Source organism: Phascolarctos cinereus, unplaced genomic scaffold (assembly GCF_003287225.1).
Source record: "Phascolarctos cinereus isolate Bilbo 61053 unplaced genomic scaffold, phaCin_HiC Scaffold_1;HRSCAF=81, whole genome shotgun sequence".
Classification (NCBI taxonomy): domain Eukaryota; kingdom Metazoa; phylum Chordata; class Mammalia; order Diprotodontia; family Phascolarctidae; genus Phascolarctos; species Phascolarctos cinereus.
In genome coordinates, this window is record NW_027555514.1 from 12,948,671 (window position 1) to 12,966,909 (window position 18,239).

General features: G+C 43.3%; 1 long non-coding RNA gene across 1 annotated transcript; it reads right to left on the bottom strand.

Annotated features, from left to right (window-relative positions):
• Positions 1-1,499: 1,499 nt before the first annotated feature.
• On the bottom strand, positions 1,500-17,749 carry LOC110213085 (uncharacterized). The gene is made up of 3 exons (XR_002325863.2): positions 17,174-17,749; positions 2,749-2,911; positions 1,500-2,365 (listed from the first exon to the last, which is right to left on the bottom strand). It is a non-coding gene; the product is annotated as an uncharacterized LOC110213085 (long non-coding RNA).
• Positions 17,750-18,239: the final 490 nt, after the last annotated feature.

The window sequence follows — 18,239 nt, forward strand, 5'->3', positions numbered from 1 at the left end:
CTCTGCTCTCCAGCACCCTACTACCTGGGGGCCCCGGCTCTTTGCTCCCCTGAACCCCATTCCGTGCCCCTGCTCCCTGAGCCCTCTCTCTCCCCGTGCCTCGATCTGCGCCTTGCACGCTTGCTCTCCGCTCTACTCTCCAGCACCTTACAGCCTTGAGGGCCCCTGTCCCTGCTCCCCTGAGCCCCACTCAATGCGGCCTTGGGGCCCTGGCTCTTTGCTTTTCTGAGGCCCACGCTGCACCTTCGCTCCCCAGCGGCCCTCTTCTCGATCTGACCTAGCTGGCCTGGGCCTGTGGAGTCACATTGGGCAGGGAAGGGGGTGGGGTGCTCCAGAAGCTGACCCGCAGAGGGTCTCGTGCAGAAGTACCGATTGAAGCCCTGGGCCTGTTCCCCTGCACTGGGCCATTCACTAGCCCTTGAAGCTCCCCTCCGGTTCAGGAAGCAGGGCCGGACCGGGTCGGGCCGGAACGGGGCTACTGCCGGGGCTCTTTCTGGAGCCCCGGGCTCATCTCCGCCCTCACTGCTACTGCAGCCGCCGCCGCCGCCGCGTCCTGCAGGTGGCGGTTCCAGCCGTAATTGCCCCATCCTTCCCTTCGCAGCGTAAAATTGTTTTCATTTTGTGTCATGCACACAGAGCCCGGCAAACCCCTCTCGAGTGCTTTCCCAAGGACTGGAGGGAGGGGGCCCTTCACTTAAACAAGCGCTTGGGGATTGCATTTTTTTTAAAGGGGGAGTGGAGGGGGGAACGAACCCACCCACCCAGGGACAACTCATCATTAACTCTACTTCTGAGGCCAGAAAGCAGCTCGCGCACAAACTGGCCTGAAGATTGTCTGACAAGTCTCAGTTACTGGGCTGAGAGGGCGAGCTCTGGCGTTTTACCGAGGCTGCAAACTCGGCCTGGGGCCTGGGGGACTGGGGCCTGGGGGGCTGGGGGCCGGGGCAGCCAGAGAACAGACTCACTTTCCACCTGACTGCAGTTCCCATGGCGTGCGGTGCAAGGCGATAAGCAGGTTTCAGCAATAAACTCCAGCATTGTGAGACAAGAATGCCCCGTCAGGTCCCCCCCATTTTGATTCAAGGGTGTCTTTTTCTTTCCCCCCTGCGGTGGACTAATCACAGCTCCACTTTGTTTAATTGCGCCAAAGAGAGAAATGTGTTTAAGAAGTCATTCTGGCCCCCTCGCGCTGAATGCCGGAGCTCTTCAAAGACAACAAACAGGATGCATGAGAAATACGATTTAATTTTCAGATCAAAATAGGCAGAGTTAAAGATTTTTATTGACTAATCTGGTAGCAGAGGCTTCGGAGAAGCTGCAAAAAAAGAGAGCGAGCAAAGAGGAAGCAACAAGTGGGATTAAAGTCTCCCCCCCAGCCCCCCTACCTCCTCCCAACCCCCCACCTCCCTACTGCAGCCAGCACAAGCTGTTTCTGCCTGCTGGGAGGATCAGGAGGGGAATACAATCTTTACAGAACGAGGCGAGGCCAGGCTGCCCCAGCACTTTGCTTCCGATTAAAAAAAAAAGAGAGTGAGAGAGAGCACAAAACAATACCACACACAAAAACTCTTGTAAACTCTGTCAAGCCCTTGGTAATTGACACAGCTTCACCCATCCTCATTTTCCCTGGAAGGCCCGGCAAACCTAGGGTGCAGCAGCATTCTAAAAGATGGCCTCAGGATCATGAACTCCAGGGGGGGGGGGCGGGGGAAAGGCATTTATCAACCCCGAGGCTTCTTTCTGAGGTTGACAAAACTAAGCCACAGACCAAATGATGGGGAAGGGACTTCTTATTCATTAATTTTAAATCTCTCCACCTCTCCGCCTTCTGGCTTTCAGAGCCTCTTCTGGAAGGAAAACTTACTCTTGAACAGAAGACAAATAGTCATATATCCACTTGCAGAATCATCTTTTTTCCCCCCTGGATTCCCTGTGGATGATGGCCTTTGGAACTCGCCAAAATCATCTACTTTGGGATTGAGTAGCAAAGAGGTCACCTTTCTAGAAAATGTATCATTGTATGTTCAAAAGCATAAATGCTTGTGAAATGAACGAATGAATAAAAAAAACCTCATCACTTCCCTTAAAAATAAAAGTCTAGCTTAAGTTCGCAAAACTAATTTCCAAAAATCTGTTTGGTCGTCTTTGTAAGATGTTGTACCTTCCAGTGTTCTGGGCCTGTCGAGCTCTTCCTTTGGATAACTTTTAGTACGTTGGCCATTGTCAGCAGCTAAGCCAGGGCCAGTCTCAGAACTTAGAGCGTGCAATCGCTGGGCTTAGAATAACTTCAAGAACATCTGCTGGGAAGATTCTGGGAGGGAGTTCTTCACTTTGGCTTAATGGGAGACAGGCATTATTTAGCACCCTGAAAAATAGACGTATATATTAAGTGTGTGTGTGTGTTAGTGTGTGTGTGTGTGTGTGTGTGTGTGTGTGTATCCTATATGGGGAGGGATAATGAATGATGGATTTCCTTTTCCTTCTGGCAACTAGAATCCCCTTTTCTCCTCTCTCCCTCTTCAATACAAGCAATGACTGTTTCAAAATGGAAACCACAGTGATGTGGTTCAATGTTATATTCTGCCTAGTTGCTCCTTGAGTGAAAGGCAGCTTTAAAAAGTTAGGTATATCATTGCCAAAAAAGGGGCTAAATAGTATTGTCAGCATTTTCAGAAGAAACCGGTGCCCCCCTGCCCCATCCTCCCCCCCCCCTGCAAACTCCATTCTGGACAGCTGTTAGTGACTTACCCACTTTTCATATGGATATGTATGTTAATGGCAGGCAATGAACTGGAGATGAAGAGCCCCCAACACAGGCCGGGCTCTTCAGTGCACATCAAAAGCCAGGACAAAGGGAGCGGTGAAAGAGGCAGCGATGGCGGAGCCTTCACTTTTGTGCCCGGAATTAGTTCTGCAAGCAATGAAACTGATCTTTTCTCCTTGCCAGAAAAGTCTGGCGATTTCTGTGAGTGCTCATTAGCACGAGAGGCATGTGTGTGAAGATAATTGACTGACGCTGATACCGCGGCCTGTCACAACAGTGCCAGCCAGCAGTGTGTGTGCATTTTAATCGTGGCACTTTTCCTCTCTCTCTCTCTCTCTCTCTCTCTCTCTCTCTCTCTCTCTCTCTCTCTCTCTCTCTCTCTCTCTCTCTCTTTCTCTCTCTCTCTCTCTTCTCTCCTCTCTCTCTCTCTCTCTCTCTCTCTCTCTCTCTCTCTCTCTCTCTCTCTCTCCTTCTCCTTCTCCTCCTCCTCTCCTTTCCTCACTCTCCTCCTTTCTTCTTCTGCCTTTTTCTCCTCTCTCTTAATCTCTTTTTTCTCTCTCTGCACCTCTCATTCTGTGTCTCCCTCTTCCTTTACCTCTCCTTTTACTTTTCTTCCTCTCCCCTTCTCTGAGATATTACTATTCAAATGTCTCCTAAATGATTCTGGCCTACCACATTCCTTTGTGCAGCTGAGGATTATAAAACCTTTACTTAGAAATAAAATAGAAAAGAAGAAGAAGAAGAAGAAGAAGAAGAAGAAGAAGAAGAAGAAGAAGAAGAAGAAGAAGAAGAAGAAGAAGAAGATAGAAGGAGGAAGAGGAGGAGGAAGATAGAAGAAGAAGGAGGAAGAGAGAGGGAGAAAAGGAAAGAAGAGAAAGAAGAAATGTACGTTATATATGTGTGTGTATATGTGTGTGTATATATATATATATACACACATACACACATTACATAGATACATAGATACACATGCATCTGGAAAGAGCCTATACAAATTTGTTCAGAAAGTTTTTTTAGTCCTGATAGATAGGTGGATCCTAAAATGACAAAAAAGTTCTTATAACAAAAATGGTAATGAAAATAACATAAGAAAATGATTAATCAAATAAAATCTCCTCCTCATCATCATCATCACCATCTTAGACAACCCTAAGGGCTCTCTGCATTTTATTATTCTTATTCAAAATATAATCTAAATAGGAGGCTTTCATATTTTTTCCATTTTTCCCCCTACATATTAGCAAATGCCAAAGTGGTTTTCTGGTCTATATCAAAGGAATTGAGCACAAGTGTTCTCCTAATATTCAGTTTCCTTCAAAGCACACATGCTCCCTTCTTGATAAGATCTTTCCTGATCCCCTCCAATTAGGGGGACTGGCTCCTTTTTGGAATCATGTTGTGTTGCTCTGTATTTATTTTGCATTTTCTTGTGCTCATGTCATACTCCCCACCCTACCACCGCCCACAGAATGCAAGCTCCTTGAGGGCATCAGCGGCTTCCAGTTTTTGTCTTTGTGTCTTTAGCACTGGACCCATGGAACTAAGCATAGTGGACTCTTCATACATGCTTGTTCAATTGATCTGGATTCTCTGATGAGCTAAGAGTGGGAATCCCATGAGGAAATGGAAACCAGTCTCCAGAAAGGCCAATTTCAGAGGCGCATCAGATAAGCCAATGGTCATAGATGTCCCTGATTGACTGGGCAGGGTGACTATTCCTCATCAAGGGACCAGAGCTCATGACTAGCTCCCTGAGAGGGGTCCAGAGGCTAGGTAGTCCCTGATGGCCCCTGGTACCACCACAGATAGAATTGAAAAGAGTAGAAGCACACAAATATTTGTTGAATTGAATTGAATCGAAGTATGAGCTCTCCCTGCTCCTCTTTGTTTCTCAGCATCCTATGGGGAACTGGAAACTAAAGCACAGGCACTTACATATCAGAGGAGAATTCTCACACACTGACATGGAATTGTAGATTATGTGGGCTATCAAAATACATTTATCTTGGTTTTGGTGGTGGTGTTATTTGATAGATTCTTTCCTTGGGAAGATAGAGTTGAAATCTATGTCACTAAGATAATCAATGCCTTCTTTCTTTTCATTCATCCATCCATCCATCCATCCCTCCATCCATCTATCCATTCACTGCATACTCATTTATTCAGCACCTACTCCATACCAGGTACTGAGCTGTGCTTGGAAGACAAAGACAAAAAGAGCTTATATTCTTTGGGAGGGGACACCATGTATAGACACAAGTATGCACAGAAGAGTACAGAAGAAATACAAGACAGTTTAGAAGGCAGGGGCACCAGCAGCTAGGAGATTGGGGAGGGCCTCCTGTGGGAAGTAGCCTTTGAAATTTGGTTCAAGCCTTGAAGTGGGGAAATAGCAAGCAAGAGGTAAGAAATATATGTGTGCCAGGGGTTTCAGGAGCCTGGGTGGCATGCAGATGCCATTTTCAAGGAGTGCCTTGGAGATAGATGTTGGTCAATGATGTGCCAGCATTTGGGGTGACAGTTTGGGCTGAATGTCTCTAAGAGTGACTTCCAGATTCTCATCCTGATGGGATGAAAGCATATTGGCTACCTTGGGCCTCTGTCTGCACATTGCTGGCTCTTCCTGGCAGGAGTGATGGTCTGTGGTGTTCAGAGGCCACTACACAAAAGGGGGCAAAAATCAGCAGTCCTTCCCTCACTGTGGTTTCCTATTCCTTCCTTGATTGTGTTTACTTAAAGAGATGGCTGGTTTTGGAGAAAAGAGCCATTAGATCAATATTTTTCTGGAAATCAGAAGGTAGGTCTTTTATTCACTGATGAGGTGAGAGTACCTGTATGATCATGGATGTGACTGTATGAGATTCAAGAGTAGAAAGAGTGCAACATATAGTCAGGACTGAGTTCCCTCCAGCATCCCCAAGGCCTGGTTTGATGTGTGAATAATAAAATGTCAGCTTCCCTGCCAAAGACTAGAGGGAGGTTTATGTGGACATCGTGGGGTGGATGTCTTTAACCTCATGCATAACCCCTCCTCCATCAACGTGAGATAAAAATTACTGGAGGTGATTCTCTGACACTGATTTTGCAGAGAAATTGGGTAAAACTCTGTCAAAGGCAAAATGACTCCCAGAATGCTAATCAGCATGTGATGAAAGGAGGAAGTTCTGGGTAGAGAGGTGAGGGATAATTAGGAAAAACCTTCAGTTGAGGAATTAGCTTGTGGTTCCTTCCTCAGAGATCCCTAAATCTGTGGAAGGTAATCTAATAGGCTTCTGACACTCTCTAATGAGCAGGTTTCTTCCTTCTTTTCGTTTTCATTGTTAAGAAGTTGAAGTGAGGCAGAGAAGGGTTAGAGAAATCCTCCTGCTTTTGAAGTCAGGGACGTGGTTTCAAATACTAACTCTACTACTTACTTGCTTTGTAAACCTGAACAAGTTACCTCTTTTTTCTAAGCCTCAGTCTCTCTCTGTGTCAAATAAGTCAGGAGAACAGATAGTCCTTTTGAATTCTCTTCTTTTAGTCCCTGACCTATGATGATATGACAGAGCTCCCTGGAAGAAAAATGCCTCTACTGCTACTGATTGCCATCTATTCTGCAACTAATGGTTTTAGAGAGTTGCTTGGGTCCTTGAGAAGTTATGTGATTTGCTCAGGATCATACAGAGATTTTGCTTTTGAGGCAATAATTAAGCCTTCCTGGACATTTCTAATTCCAAGGCCAACCATCTATTCATTACACCATATTGCCTCTTCAGGTGTTATTGTTGTTGTTTTACAATTGATTATTCATTCATGAAGATGCTAAATATACTACATATACCAAAATATTTTCCCCCAAAATATGAAGAAAAGAGAGTATAATTAAGAAGCTACAATGCCCCCAAAAACATCTTGTTGGAACACTATAATGTGAGAAAAATGAGACACGAAAATAGCAGCAATCCCTTAGGCTCAAAGATGGTGGCTCTGTATAACCAGGAGATTTACGTCATTTTAAATAATCTGAATATTCTAGAAAGTGTCAAGAAATGAGATTGAACATTTAAGTGACTTGCCCATAATCACATAGCTAGTATGTGTAAAAAGCGGACATGGTGGGGTGGCATAGGGACACAAGTGAGAAGTCCAGAGTGCATCAGAGTGAGAAATGAAAATATGCCCAGCCTGGGAGTCTTCCTTAAATGAAGGTTCTGGGAGGAGCCATCCAATCAGAAGGAGTGGGCTACAGGGGTAGAGAGAACTTCTCAAACTAAACCTAGATCTTCCAGACTCCAAGGAATACTCCACGTGTATATTAAAAAATTTTCAATAAAGTCCTCTATCAAATCTACAAGGCAAGGTCATTATTTCAGTAAAACAAATATCTGATTCCTAGATTCATATTTTCATAGGTCCAGTTTTCTCAAAGTAGTGTATGCCTGAGGGGCAGCTAGGTGGCACAGTGGACAGAGCACTGGGTTTGGAATCAGGAAGACTCATCTTCATGGGTTCAAATCCCACCTCAGACACTAGCTGTGGGTAACCCTGGGCAATTCACTTCATCCTATTTGCCTCAGTTCTTCATCTGTAAAAATGGTCTGGAGAAGGAAATGGAAGATCACTCCAGTATCTGTACCAAGGAAAGCCCAAATGGGGTCACAAAGAGTCAGAAATAACAAACTGAAATGAGTCAATGACAGCAACAGAGAACAACAAAAGCACATGCGTGTGTATTGCTAAATGGTCTTGGACAGCCTTTGTAATCCTTGAGAGGGGTCCCTAGGTGCGGGACCTGACTTGAGACAGATCCTGTCATGCTTGTGGCCACCCAGTGACTTCGAATTTTAATTCCACTTTTGTGGGGCTCCTACCGAGAAGGAATCAAGTTTTTGATCTAAGAATTTAGGCACAGTAGCAAGCCTGGTGTCTAAGGTAGTATGCACAGTAACATTTAAAGTGATGGGTGTTTAATCTTGTAGGTTGTTTTTCTTGGCATGCCTTTATTCATCACCCAGCTACTGTAGCAAGAGGCCTCTCTTAATTTCCCCTAGTCATTAGTGAGCATACCTCCACAAGTTACAATGTATCTATTTGCTTAAATGTTTCCACCAATAAAATATAAACTCCTTGAGGTCTGGGATTGCTTTTTTAGTTTTGATCTTTTTAATGCGGGCATAATGCCTTGCTATAGTAGGTGCTTAAAAAATTCTTGTTGGATTGGATCCAATCTGATTGACTTTTGCACAGCAATTGAAGTCTATTGCTGACCTTTGGTTCTTGTGCTTTCCAGAATACCGATGTTGAGCCCCTGCCCCAGTACAAAGATATTGACAGAGTTGGAAGAGGGAATCCTCAGTGCAATTTTGGGAAGCAAAGAAACATTCCTTATACTTAATCTATCCAGCACAGAGCTGGTCAATTTGACCTAGTTCACATCCTGGCTCTTACAAATATTTTTCAAGTGTGGCTGTCCTCATTGTATTAGGCAGATCATTAGCCAGATGAATTTCTTAGAGAATTATAACATTTTGGAGTCTTGTGAGTACAAGTTTGATCTTTAATCATAGAATTTTAGAGCTGGCAACACCTGATAGAAAACCCTCATCCAATTACTTTACTTTACTTTACTGATGGGGAAACTGAGGCACAGTACCATAAGGTTAATTAGAGTAGCTAAGTGGCATAGTGGATAGATAGCCAGGTCTGGAGTTAGGAAGATCTAAGTTTAAATCCAGCCTTAGACACTCACTAACTGTGGGATCTTGGGCAAATTACATACATGTTGCCTCCCTCAGTGTTCTCAACTGTAAAGTGAAGATAATAATAGCACACCAACAGGATTGCTGTGAGGATCAAATGAAATCATATTTGCCAAGCACTTAACACAGTGACTAGCACAAAGTAGGTGTTTAATAAATACCTACTTCCTTCCCTTTTATTTCAATTATGTGACTGAACTTGGCCATTTCAGAAACGGAATTCAATAAACATTTATTAAGTTCTTTCATCATGTTGTGCAGAAGACTATGCTGCTGAGGGACATCGAGGTTACATTACATAGGGCCCCTGTCTTCATGGAGCTTATACTCTAGTAGGAGAATAAGACACATGCCCAGACAACTATTATCCATAATAGTACCAGCTAAGTATACTAGAGAGGCATAAAAAGGGGGCTGGGTGGGACTAGGAGAGTAAGAGTGATTACTATCTGGCAGATCAAGGCTGGCTTCCAGGAGGTGGTGGCATTCATGTTGGCCTTGAAGGTCTGAGTCGGAACTCAAGTAGGAAGAGAGAAGAGGCAGGAAGACATGATGCAAAGCTATTATAGTGGGCCAGGAGAGTAGTGATAAGGGCTGGCTCTGGGTAGTGGTGGTCTGGGGGTAGAGGCAGATCACAGGGACAGGGAAGGCAGCAAGCGGAGGAAGGAGGCAATGATGTGGACATCAGGCTGACAAGATTGTAGACAAGAGCTTCCAGGCTCCCTTCAATGCAATGATCTGCTTGTTAGACCAACACGGCTTCACTCCCTTCCTCACTTAGCAGCATTTTATAAATCCTCAGTTTATGGAGTGGGAGTATGAGCTCATCTTTCTCAGTGAATCAAACTTACCACATTTTTAAAGTTTCAACTTGAAAACCAGGCAGTCACACAGCTAGAAATGCTGAGCCTCAAATGCAAACTTTCTAGAAGGAATCTCCTTGATTTGTTTTGAAACCAGATTCATAATTTCATTTGCATAAAATACTACCAACATGGAAACTTCCTCTTCTAATACAGAACAGCAACTCATTTGTAATTTTCAGTCTTAAAGAGCTGCTTCAGGAAACCTAGAGGTTAAGAGTCTTACCCATATTTACCTCAAAACTACATGGCTGTCTCTCTATACCCTATGGCTACAAACCCTCTCAGACATTTTTGCTAATTATAAAATAAACAGATCAAAGACCCTCTTCAGAGCAGCCATACTTGGGAGGAGTGTGTGTGTGTGTGTGTGTATGTGTACACAGAGAGACAGAGGCAGAAAGAGAGGAGAAAGAAAGAGAGGAAGCTTCTGGAAGACGCCATCTCTCTTGTGTTGACATTAGCATTCACTGCCTCCTCAGTGAGATTTCCCCATGCAGGATGTAGCTGCATTCAAGTAACTACATTCAAGTAACAAATTCACAGATTTGAAGATGTGCTAAAAGTTGGCACTTCATTCGGAGAAGGTGATGGAATCTTCTATGCTTTTGAGAGAACATCCCGTATGGAATGCTCCTTTATTGAATTAGCCAGAATTGACATTGGCAGGTACATGATTACCTATAGAATGGATACAGGAAGCCTCAACTTTAAAATGATGGTTCTTTGGAAGTCAGAACACAAGGAAACATTAGAGGTCATAGAATTTAGAGCCAGAAGGGGCCCTAACAGTCATTTCATCTAACCGTTTTGGAAAATGAGGTCTAAAGGGGTCAATCAGAAAGGAAAGGACAGAAATAACATTTGAACCCAGGCTTCCTCTGACTCTAAATGCAGTGTTCTTTCTATTATACTACTTATGTTTCCAGAGTGAACCCCCATACCCCTATTTAACATTTAGTATAGCTGCAGTCAATCCATAAATTAACCAAGATTTTTTAAGCACCTATTATATACCAGGCATGATGCTAAGGGATGGGAATACAGATCCTAAAAGTGAGACATTTCTTGCCTTCAAGGGGCTTACATTCTACCAAGAGGTAGACAGGGAGATTTGCAACGTGTGTATAGGCAAGCAAAGGCTATAAACAAAATAAATAGTAAGTGTTATAGGAGAGAATTGGGAAAGGCCTCTTCCAGGAGGCCACATTTGGGCAGAGCCTCAAAGGGGTCTGGGGGTTCTGAGGGGTGGGGATGAGGAAAGAGAGCATTCCAAGCATGGCATAGAGCCTTGTGCCAAGGCAGACTTAGGAGTTGTTATGTGGTAAAGAGAAAGTAAGTAGAAGCATCTATAGCATCCATGAAGGGGACTAACTAACACTTAGAGAAAGAAAATCATCTCAAAAGGAGCTTTGGAGCTGTGCCTTCTTGAAACCACTGTTAGATGAGCCCCTGTGTTCTCCTAAGCTTGAATCTCTGTAAATCCTAAAACCCCCAGACGTCTCAGGTTGGAGGTGAGGCAAGAGTGGTTAGCGTTCCAGTTCTAAAGCTGTTATTTCATGATCAATCAGTCACAAGTGATTGTTGAGTGCCTCTTACACGCCAGGCACCAAGTTAGGCACTGTGGATACCAGTATAATGAAAGAAAGAATCTCTATTTGAAATGAGCTTATATTCTAACAGAGGGGCTCCTCCACTGGTCAGCCCTGATGTCTATAGGGGAGAGTTAGTACCCCAGGAAAGGAGCTGACAGAAGTTCCAAGGGAAGGCAGAGCCAATGGCTGGTTCTGTTGGCCCAGGAAGGATTAAAAAAAGTCACTGACACGTATGGGCTCTCCCTAAGTGGAATGCTGGTAAGTCAAGGACAGTCTATAACAAGGGCCCATTAAGCCTCTGTAGTTCTAAGGCTTGTAGGAGGCCAGCTGGGTCTTGTGTGGGCCTCCTCAAGTTTGCCATTACATAGCAGAAGGGATAACTTACAGCATATGCATGCCTTATGGGATCAGTGAGGTTATTACTCTTTTCATTCATTAAGTTATGTGAAACGTTTAAATCAAAACCCGTGTCCTTTAAGTTCAATATGCAAGTCATAAGATTTCTCAGGGCCACACTGTGGGCTTTCCATAAGATCCTCCTAAGATCACCAGTACAGAACATGAAATAATAATAAGAACCAGTATTTCTATAATACTTTGGAATTTCTAAAGCACTTTATATACATTATCCCACTTGGGCCCTATAGCAACACTGCCAAGTAGGCGCAGCAGGATTATTATCTTTTACGTACAAGTATCTTGAGGCACAGAGAGGTAACAGGACTTGGTCACAAGCTTGTACAAATCTATTGGTCTTCCTGACTCCAAGCCCAGCTCTCTAGAACATGCTCTTGGACCCAGCCATGGAAAACCGGAGTATATGACCATTTGCATGCTCATTTACACACTCATTAGCATAGACAATGACCCAGTTTGCATATTCAATGTTATCTGGTGCTCTTCTTGTACATTTCCATTTTATAGTTGTCATCTGCTGGGATCACTCCTCATCATTTTTCTTTCAGTCCCTCCTGCATGTCCGCATTATGCTCACATATCCAGGTCAGAGAGAAGAAAGAACAGAAAGGGTGAGAACAGGGCCTGGAGAGAGGGAGCTGCAAGGAGAGAGGCTACTGCAGTCATGGCTGGCTATCTCCATTACGGTTCGACACTAGTGTCTCATGGCGGTGGGAAGTCATCCCAAGATGGAAAGGGGTCTAGACATACCCTTAGATTGCCAGCAATTGGAGATTCACTGGAAGGGAAAGCCAAGTAGGGAACCAGCTGATGTCTCTTTTGATCATTCAGAGAATGTCCAGTGAATGTTCTTACTAGGGAATATAAAACTACCTTTCTAGATTTATGTTTTTGTAGGTGGACACTCTCCCCACCAGTGTGTAAACTAAGCCTCCATCCCATCTCATTCAGGGCATCATAGACTTAGAGCTCAAAGAGAGCTTAAATGTCCAATCCTCTCATTTTCCAGTTGAGGAAAAAGACACAGAACTTAAGTGACTTGCCCAGGGTCACATAGCTACTAAGTGTCTAAAGCAGGATTCAAACATATCTTTCTAATGCCAAGTCTGGTATTCTAGCCAATATACTACTGCTACTAACATTTCTGCTCCCCCTTCTCCAAAAAAGAGACCATGCCCTGGAGAACTTTCTTCCCTGGAACTTTTGTTTTGGGGCCTCATTGTCCTGATTGGTGGGTGCCTCATCTGGCCTACTACATCTAGGCAGGATCCTTGATCATCTTTACTCCAATCACCTTGCTACCACACACACGTTCTTCTTCCCACCCTGCTCTTTCTAGTTCTGCAACCATAATCAAAGCAATACTGCTATTGCTCCTGGAAAGCTTATGCCATCTGCTTACCTATAGCTCTACTCACCATCTCTCTAATTTTCCAAATCCAAATACTCCTCCCTGGTTGCCACTACCCTATATTAATTGGTACTCCCTTTGGAATGTAAGCTCTTGGAGGTAAAGAACTGTCTTGCTTTTGTATTTGGACGTGCTTGGCATGTAGTAACTGCTTACTGAATGCTTTTCCATTCACTCATTCATTCATTCATTCTTTATTGTCTGTGTTTTTACAAAAGTTCTCCATAGACAATTCACCCACTCCACTAGAAGAAGCCTTCTTCAAGTTCTTGCAATATCTTGCAGATTCTGAGGCTATTCATTCAATATCTCTTTTCAGGCTCTACAGCTGGGATCCCTGGGTTTGCCACTTTGCTTTCTCTTCCAGTGAATTTCTAATTGCTGACTAGCCACAGGTATGTCTGGGATCCTTGTGTCAACCTTCCAGATCTTGGGATGACTTCCCACCATCCAATATCTCCCATATCCATCCAATATCTCTAGTTTCATCTAACCCCCATTTCTGGTCATACATGCCTAGATGCCACCTCTGAAGTACAAGTCATTCTGGGTAGTAGGTTGGCCTTATTTATGCCCACCTTTCCCTTGACCTTTGACATATTGGTCATTTTCATTCTTCTGTAATTATGACAGGAGCCATTAGTAATCATATTTATGTAACTTAAGTTCTTCCTGCTCATTTGTGGGCCAAATTCATTGTCTGCATGTAGTCCCTATCCAAAAGATGTGTGTCTGTGCGTGTGTGTGTATACATACATATATATATATATATATATATATATATATATATATATATATATATACACAAAATATCCATAGTGTGTATCTATATATACATATACAGTCACATGCACGCACACACATACACACATAAAAAGCCAGGGACCTATTGACGGACTCATCCAATGGCTGCATGTCCAGCCCTTCCAGCTGCTGACTGCAGCCTACTGACGAGTGTTCAAAAATTGGCACAGAAAACTGATTTCTCAAGCTAGATAAGAAAGCCATTGCCAGATTTTTGGGCGAAGGGCCTAGTTGTACTGGATGACTTATTAGAAAAAGAGGGTACATCATCAGAGAAAGAGCACCGGGCTTTTGGCATGGCTCTGACATTTGTTAAATGTCTGACTTTAGGCAAATCAAGTGATTTGATTTTTCTGAGCCACAGTTTCTTCCTCTGTCAAATAGGAGTCACAGCCCTTGTATTCCTCATCTCATTAGGCTGTGTTCAGGAAAGCTCTTTGTAAACCTCTTCAGGCTCTACAGTTGGGATCCCTGGGGTCTTCTGCTCTAGCTATCTGGTCTCTTTGGCACCATTTTGGGGCTATCTTTTTTTTTTGTGAAAACTAGGAGAGGGAAAGGAAGGTGAATATTTTACAAACAGCCCTATTCTGTGGGATTTTTTTTTTGTTGAGGGTTTTTTTTTTGTTATTTGGTGGTGTTCTGTTTTTTTAAGTGTGTAAAGCATTATTATTTTGGCCACAGTCCGTTTTAATGCAGTGAGTACTGGAGCATTTGCTTCTAATGTTTTGGAAAACAGACTCGGCACTGACCACTTATGTGTTTGTGGGCAAAAATTGGAAAAGTACAACTTCATTAAATTAAATTTATTTTCTCCCAATCAAATGATTTAGGTAATAAAGGGGCAAAGATGGAGAATGTGGCATTTTAATCGGGAAAACCTGTAAGCCGTGTTCTCCTGTGCTGCTGCTTTTGTAAGGCCCAGTAATTGCCATAGTCTAGACACAGGAACAGATGCAGAATAGCACTTTATGATATCAGACATTTGCCCTACGACGATGGAGTCTAATTGCGCAGAAAATACATTTCTACCTGAATTATTCTTAATTTGATTTGAAATAGACCAACTGTTGTATTTTTCCGAACTTTCTCAAATGGTAAAAAAGGAGAATAGCATTTAGGACTGCTTCTATGTATCCAGCCCGGTAGCAATAGGAAAATGAAATTTTCAGAGAACAAAATTACAATAGAGTTTTCAAGTGAACAAAATATGTTGTGAGTTTTTGCCATGTAATTAAAACTTGGATCATACTTGTACCTGTTTGACTTCCTCCAGGAAATCAATGTGCTCCCAAGTGGTCTGCTGATCAAATCTGTATGAAGGGACCAGGCACCATCCTTAAAGTCACCTCTTGTATAGTAGAAAAACCTCCCTCCTTTACTGAACCACAAGGTTCCCAGAGAACAAAAATAACTATAGAAACAGTGGGGTGTGTCCTTTTCCTTTCCTTTCTCACCCTAAAAGGCATTGAGAAAAGTTCCTACCTTTCTTGCTTTCCTTACCACGACAGAGCCAAAAGTGTCCCCGAGTGTGGTACGTAGATAATCTGAAGGAAGTATGTGTGACCTGTACAACCAGTTTTTTTTTTCTGATTTTTTTAAGGTCCATTAAAAGTGAGTAATTCTGTGTTCATGTAACTTTATGCTAGCATTGAAAAAAAGAAATGCAATTTAATTTTTTCTCCCCACATTGAATTTAGAAAGTCTAAAACATGCCCAAACATCTCCGGGGAACTAAAGAAAATTATAAGAGTAACTAGTTTTTTTTTCCTGTTTTTTTCTCCTTAAAAAAATAGAGCACAGTAGTGAAATGATTTAAATTGACTAAGCCTTTTAAGCAAGTAAACACATTTTAACTAGGTTTTTTTCCCAATCCTTCCATTCATGCCAACTATAGAAATTAGCCTTCACTCTTCCTTCACTTACACATGGATACACACACTTGCATGGACACAAGAAAAATTTCTTTTCTCCTGTCAGCATTCCTAACCGACAATAGTTAGATTAGTGGCAATGAGGGCCTCCGCAGAGAAAGGACATTCAGACCCAGAAGGCCCCCTGCAGGAGCAGCTGGTAGGGTTAATAATGGCAGCTGAACCTCACAGTCAGGGCCCATTCTCTATTGTGTGTTCAACTCCTGGGAAGGAGGGAGACTTGTGACAGCCTCTGGGGTGTGCAGGATCAGAGGTGTAGCCACTGGGTCAGAGGCACAGTGTTGGGGGGGGGGAAGCGAGTTTAGTATTGCAAGCAAAATTTACTCAGAAACATCCATGGTAATTCCACTAATCTGCAAAAAAACTGAACCCGACTACTGCTGGGATGGGGGTAGGGAGAGTGGGGGCTGGGCTGGGGGGGGAGGGCAGTATTTAGTCTCACAGGCGTTGCAAGAACAATCGGACAGAGGTGTTGAATTATTCATATTGGAAAGTGGATGAAATTTGAGTCCAAACTGCCCCTGGATGGCTAATGTGTGTTATTAAAGTTTGTATGTTAATGGTGGCCAGCTCAGTGCTCCGTATGGCATGAATGCTATATACATCCCAGACACAACGGTCGGGATGGGGAGGAGGGCTGGGGGGAATCAACATAAAGAACAGGCTGGGAGGGCAACAGAGGATGATTAATAAGGACGGGCTTTTTTCCCCCAGAAAAGTAGGTGTGATTAGCACATCATGCTTATCAATGCTCTCACACCAAGTGTTTCTTCCTCTAGGAATTACTGATCCGTCAATGGACAAGCCAGTGTTTTCCAAGGATACAGAAGCCTTCTACCTTCACAAGTCCGTATCCTGGAGTCCAAGAAATTATTAGAAGATAACATGTCTTCAGCTTTTACACAATACAACACAGGCAAAGCTCACTCTCACTTAAAGTAAGGAGGAGGGTCCAGCTTTGACTTAGCATGAGACTGGAGATAGAGAACTAGAAGGGGCCTTGCCCTGCATGTAGCCAGTCAGCTCCCATCCCTCATTTCTTTTAAGACTCAGCCCTAGAACCAGCTCCCACCTGAAAGCCCTTTGCCATTCCATTCAAAGCAGCAAGCATTCATTAAGTACTAACAATCAAGAAGTCAATCGATGAGCATTTACTAAACACCTACCATATGCCAAGCACTCTGCTAGGCACTGAGGACACAAAGGCAAAGTAAGCATTTATTGAGTATAACAAGCATAATAATTAACATTGCGTAGTCCTTTAGGGTTTGTAAAGGGCTTCACATTTATAATCTCTTGTAATCTTAGCACAACTGCGAGGTAGATACCATTATTATTCTCGTTTTAGAGATGACAAACCAAGGCAGACATAGGTATCTGAGGCAGGATTTTAATTCGGCTCTGTCTGGTTTTCAAGCCTAGCTCCTTTCCCACTGTGCCGCCTAGCTGCCTTTATTTTTAACTGATTTTTAATAAGACCAAGAAAACTCTAACCATTAGGCCTCCTGGGAGCACAAAGACAAGATTTTAAAAAATTGTATTCTCTCTGCCCCCCATACTACAGTTACTTTTCGTTTTCTGTATGTGTATATATACATATATATGTATATACACATATACTAATATATATATGTATTTGTATTTACCTACCTATTTACTTACAGTCTCCTTCAGTAGAACATAAGCTCCTTGAAGGGCAATTTTTCATCTCTATTTTTGCATCCAGTGATAAATGCTTACTGGATTGCTTTTCTGATTTTTCTGTCTTCAAGCTACTTTAAGCAGACTTTGTGCTTACTTCTCTTCAGATATATTGCATTTCCTCCTTCCAGTTCCCAACATTGCTCCTGTTACATGTGCTCAATAAATGAACATCTGTTGAATGGAAGTGAGACAGAAGAAGCCGCACATGGTTTCAGGGAATTGCCGTCTTCACTGCTAAATCATGTGTATGACTTATTTTGGCCCTTTGTGACAACACCCACTTCGGGACCCCATCTAGACCCTAAATATTTTAGCCCTCCTTCTTTCCCACACTTTTGTCTCAACTGTTCTGACCTGAAAGTGTCATTTCATTTGACTAATGTCATTCGACTGAAGTGAGTGAAGCTTGTTTGATCAGTGGCCACTGGAAGAGGAAGCAGGAAGGGGCTTTAGTTAAGCTGCTTCTCCTTTCCTGCAGCCCAGGGTAAGAGATTCCTCCATGATGTCACAGTGAGCTGCACTCTGACATCACAATGGACCTTGTGAACAACCACCCCACTGCTAATGGCTTCCTTAAAGAAGGTCTCTTTGAATCAAAGGCTGTTGTTTGTCCTTCATTCTGAAAGAGGACTAGGACATCAGGAAGGTGACGCCATGACTTACAAGTGAATTGGATTACAGTGAGGGAGGGCTGTGCAAAGTCACCAGCCTCACTCTCTCCTCTGGAGCCATCTGGGACCAATGGCCAGATACAGATGTGGATGACTGGAGATGGCCCCCAAATTGAAGGGGCTATGGGGAAAAGAAAGGCAAAGAGTGTTGGCCCTAAAGGTCTGGGTTCAAGTCCTATTTCTGATGCTTAGTACCTGTGTGACTTTGGGCAGGTTACTTCTTTCTCAGCCTCACTTTCCTTATATGTAAGAAGAGTGGGTTACACTAGATGGCCTCAGGGGGCCCTTCTAGCTAAATAAATCATTGATCCTAAAAGCTCAGAGTCAGTGTCTGAGACCCC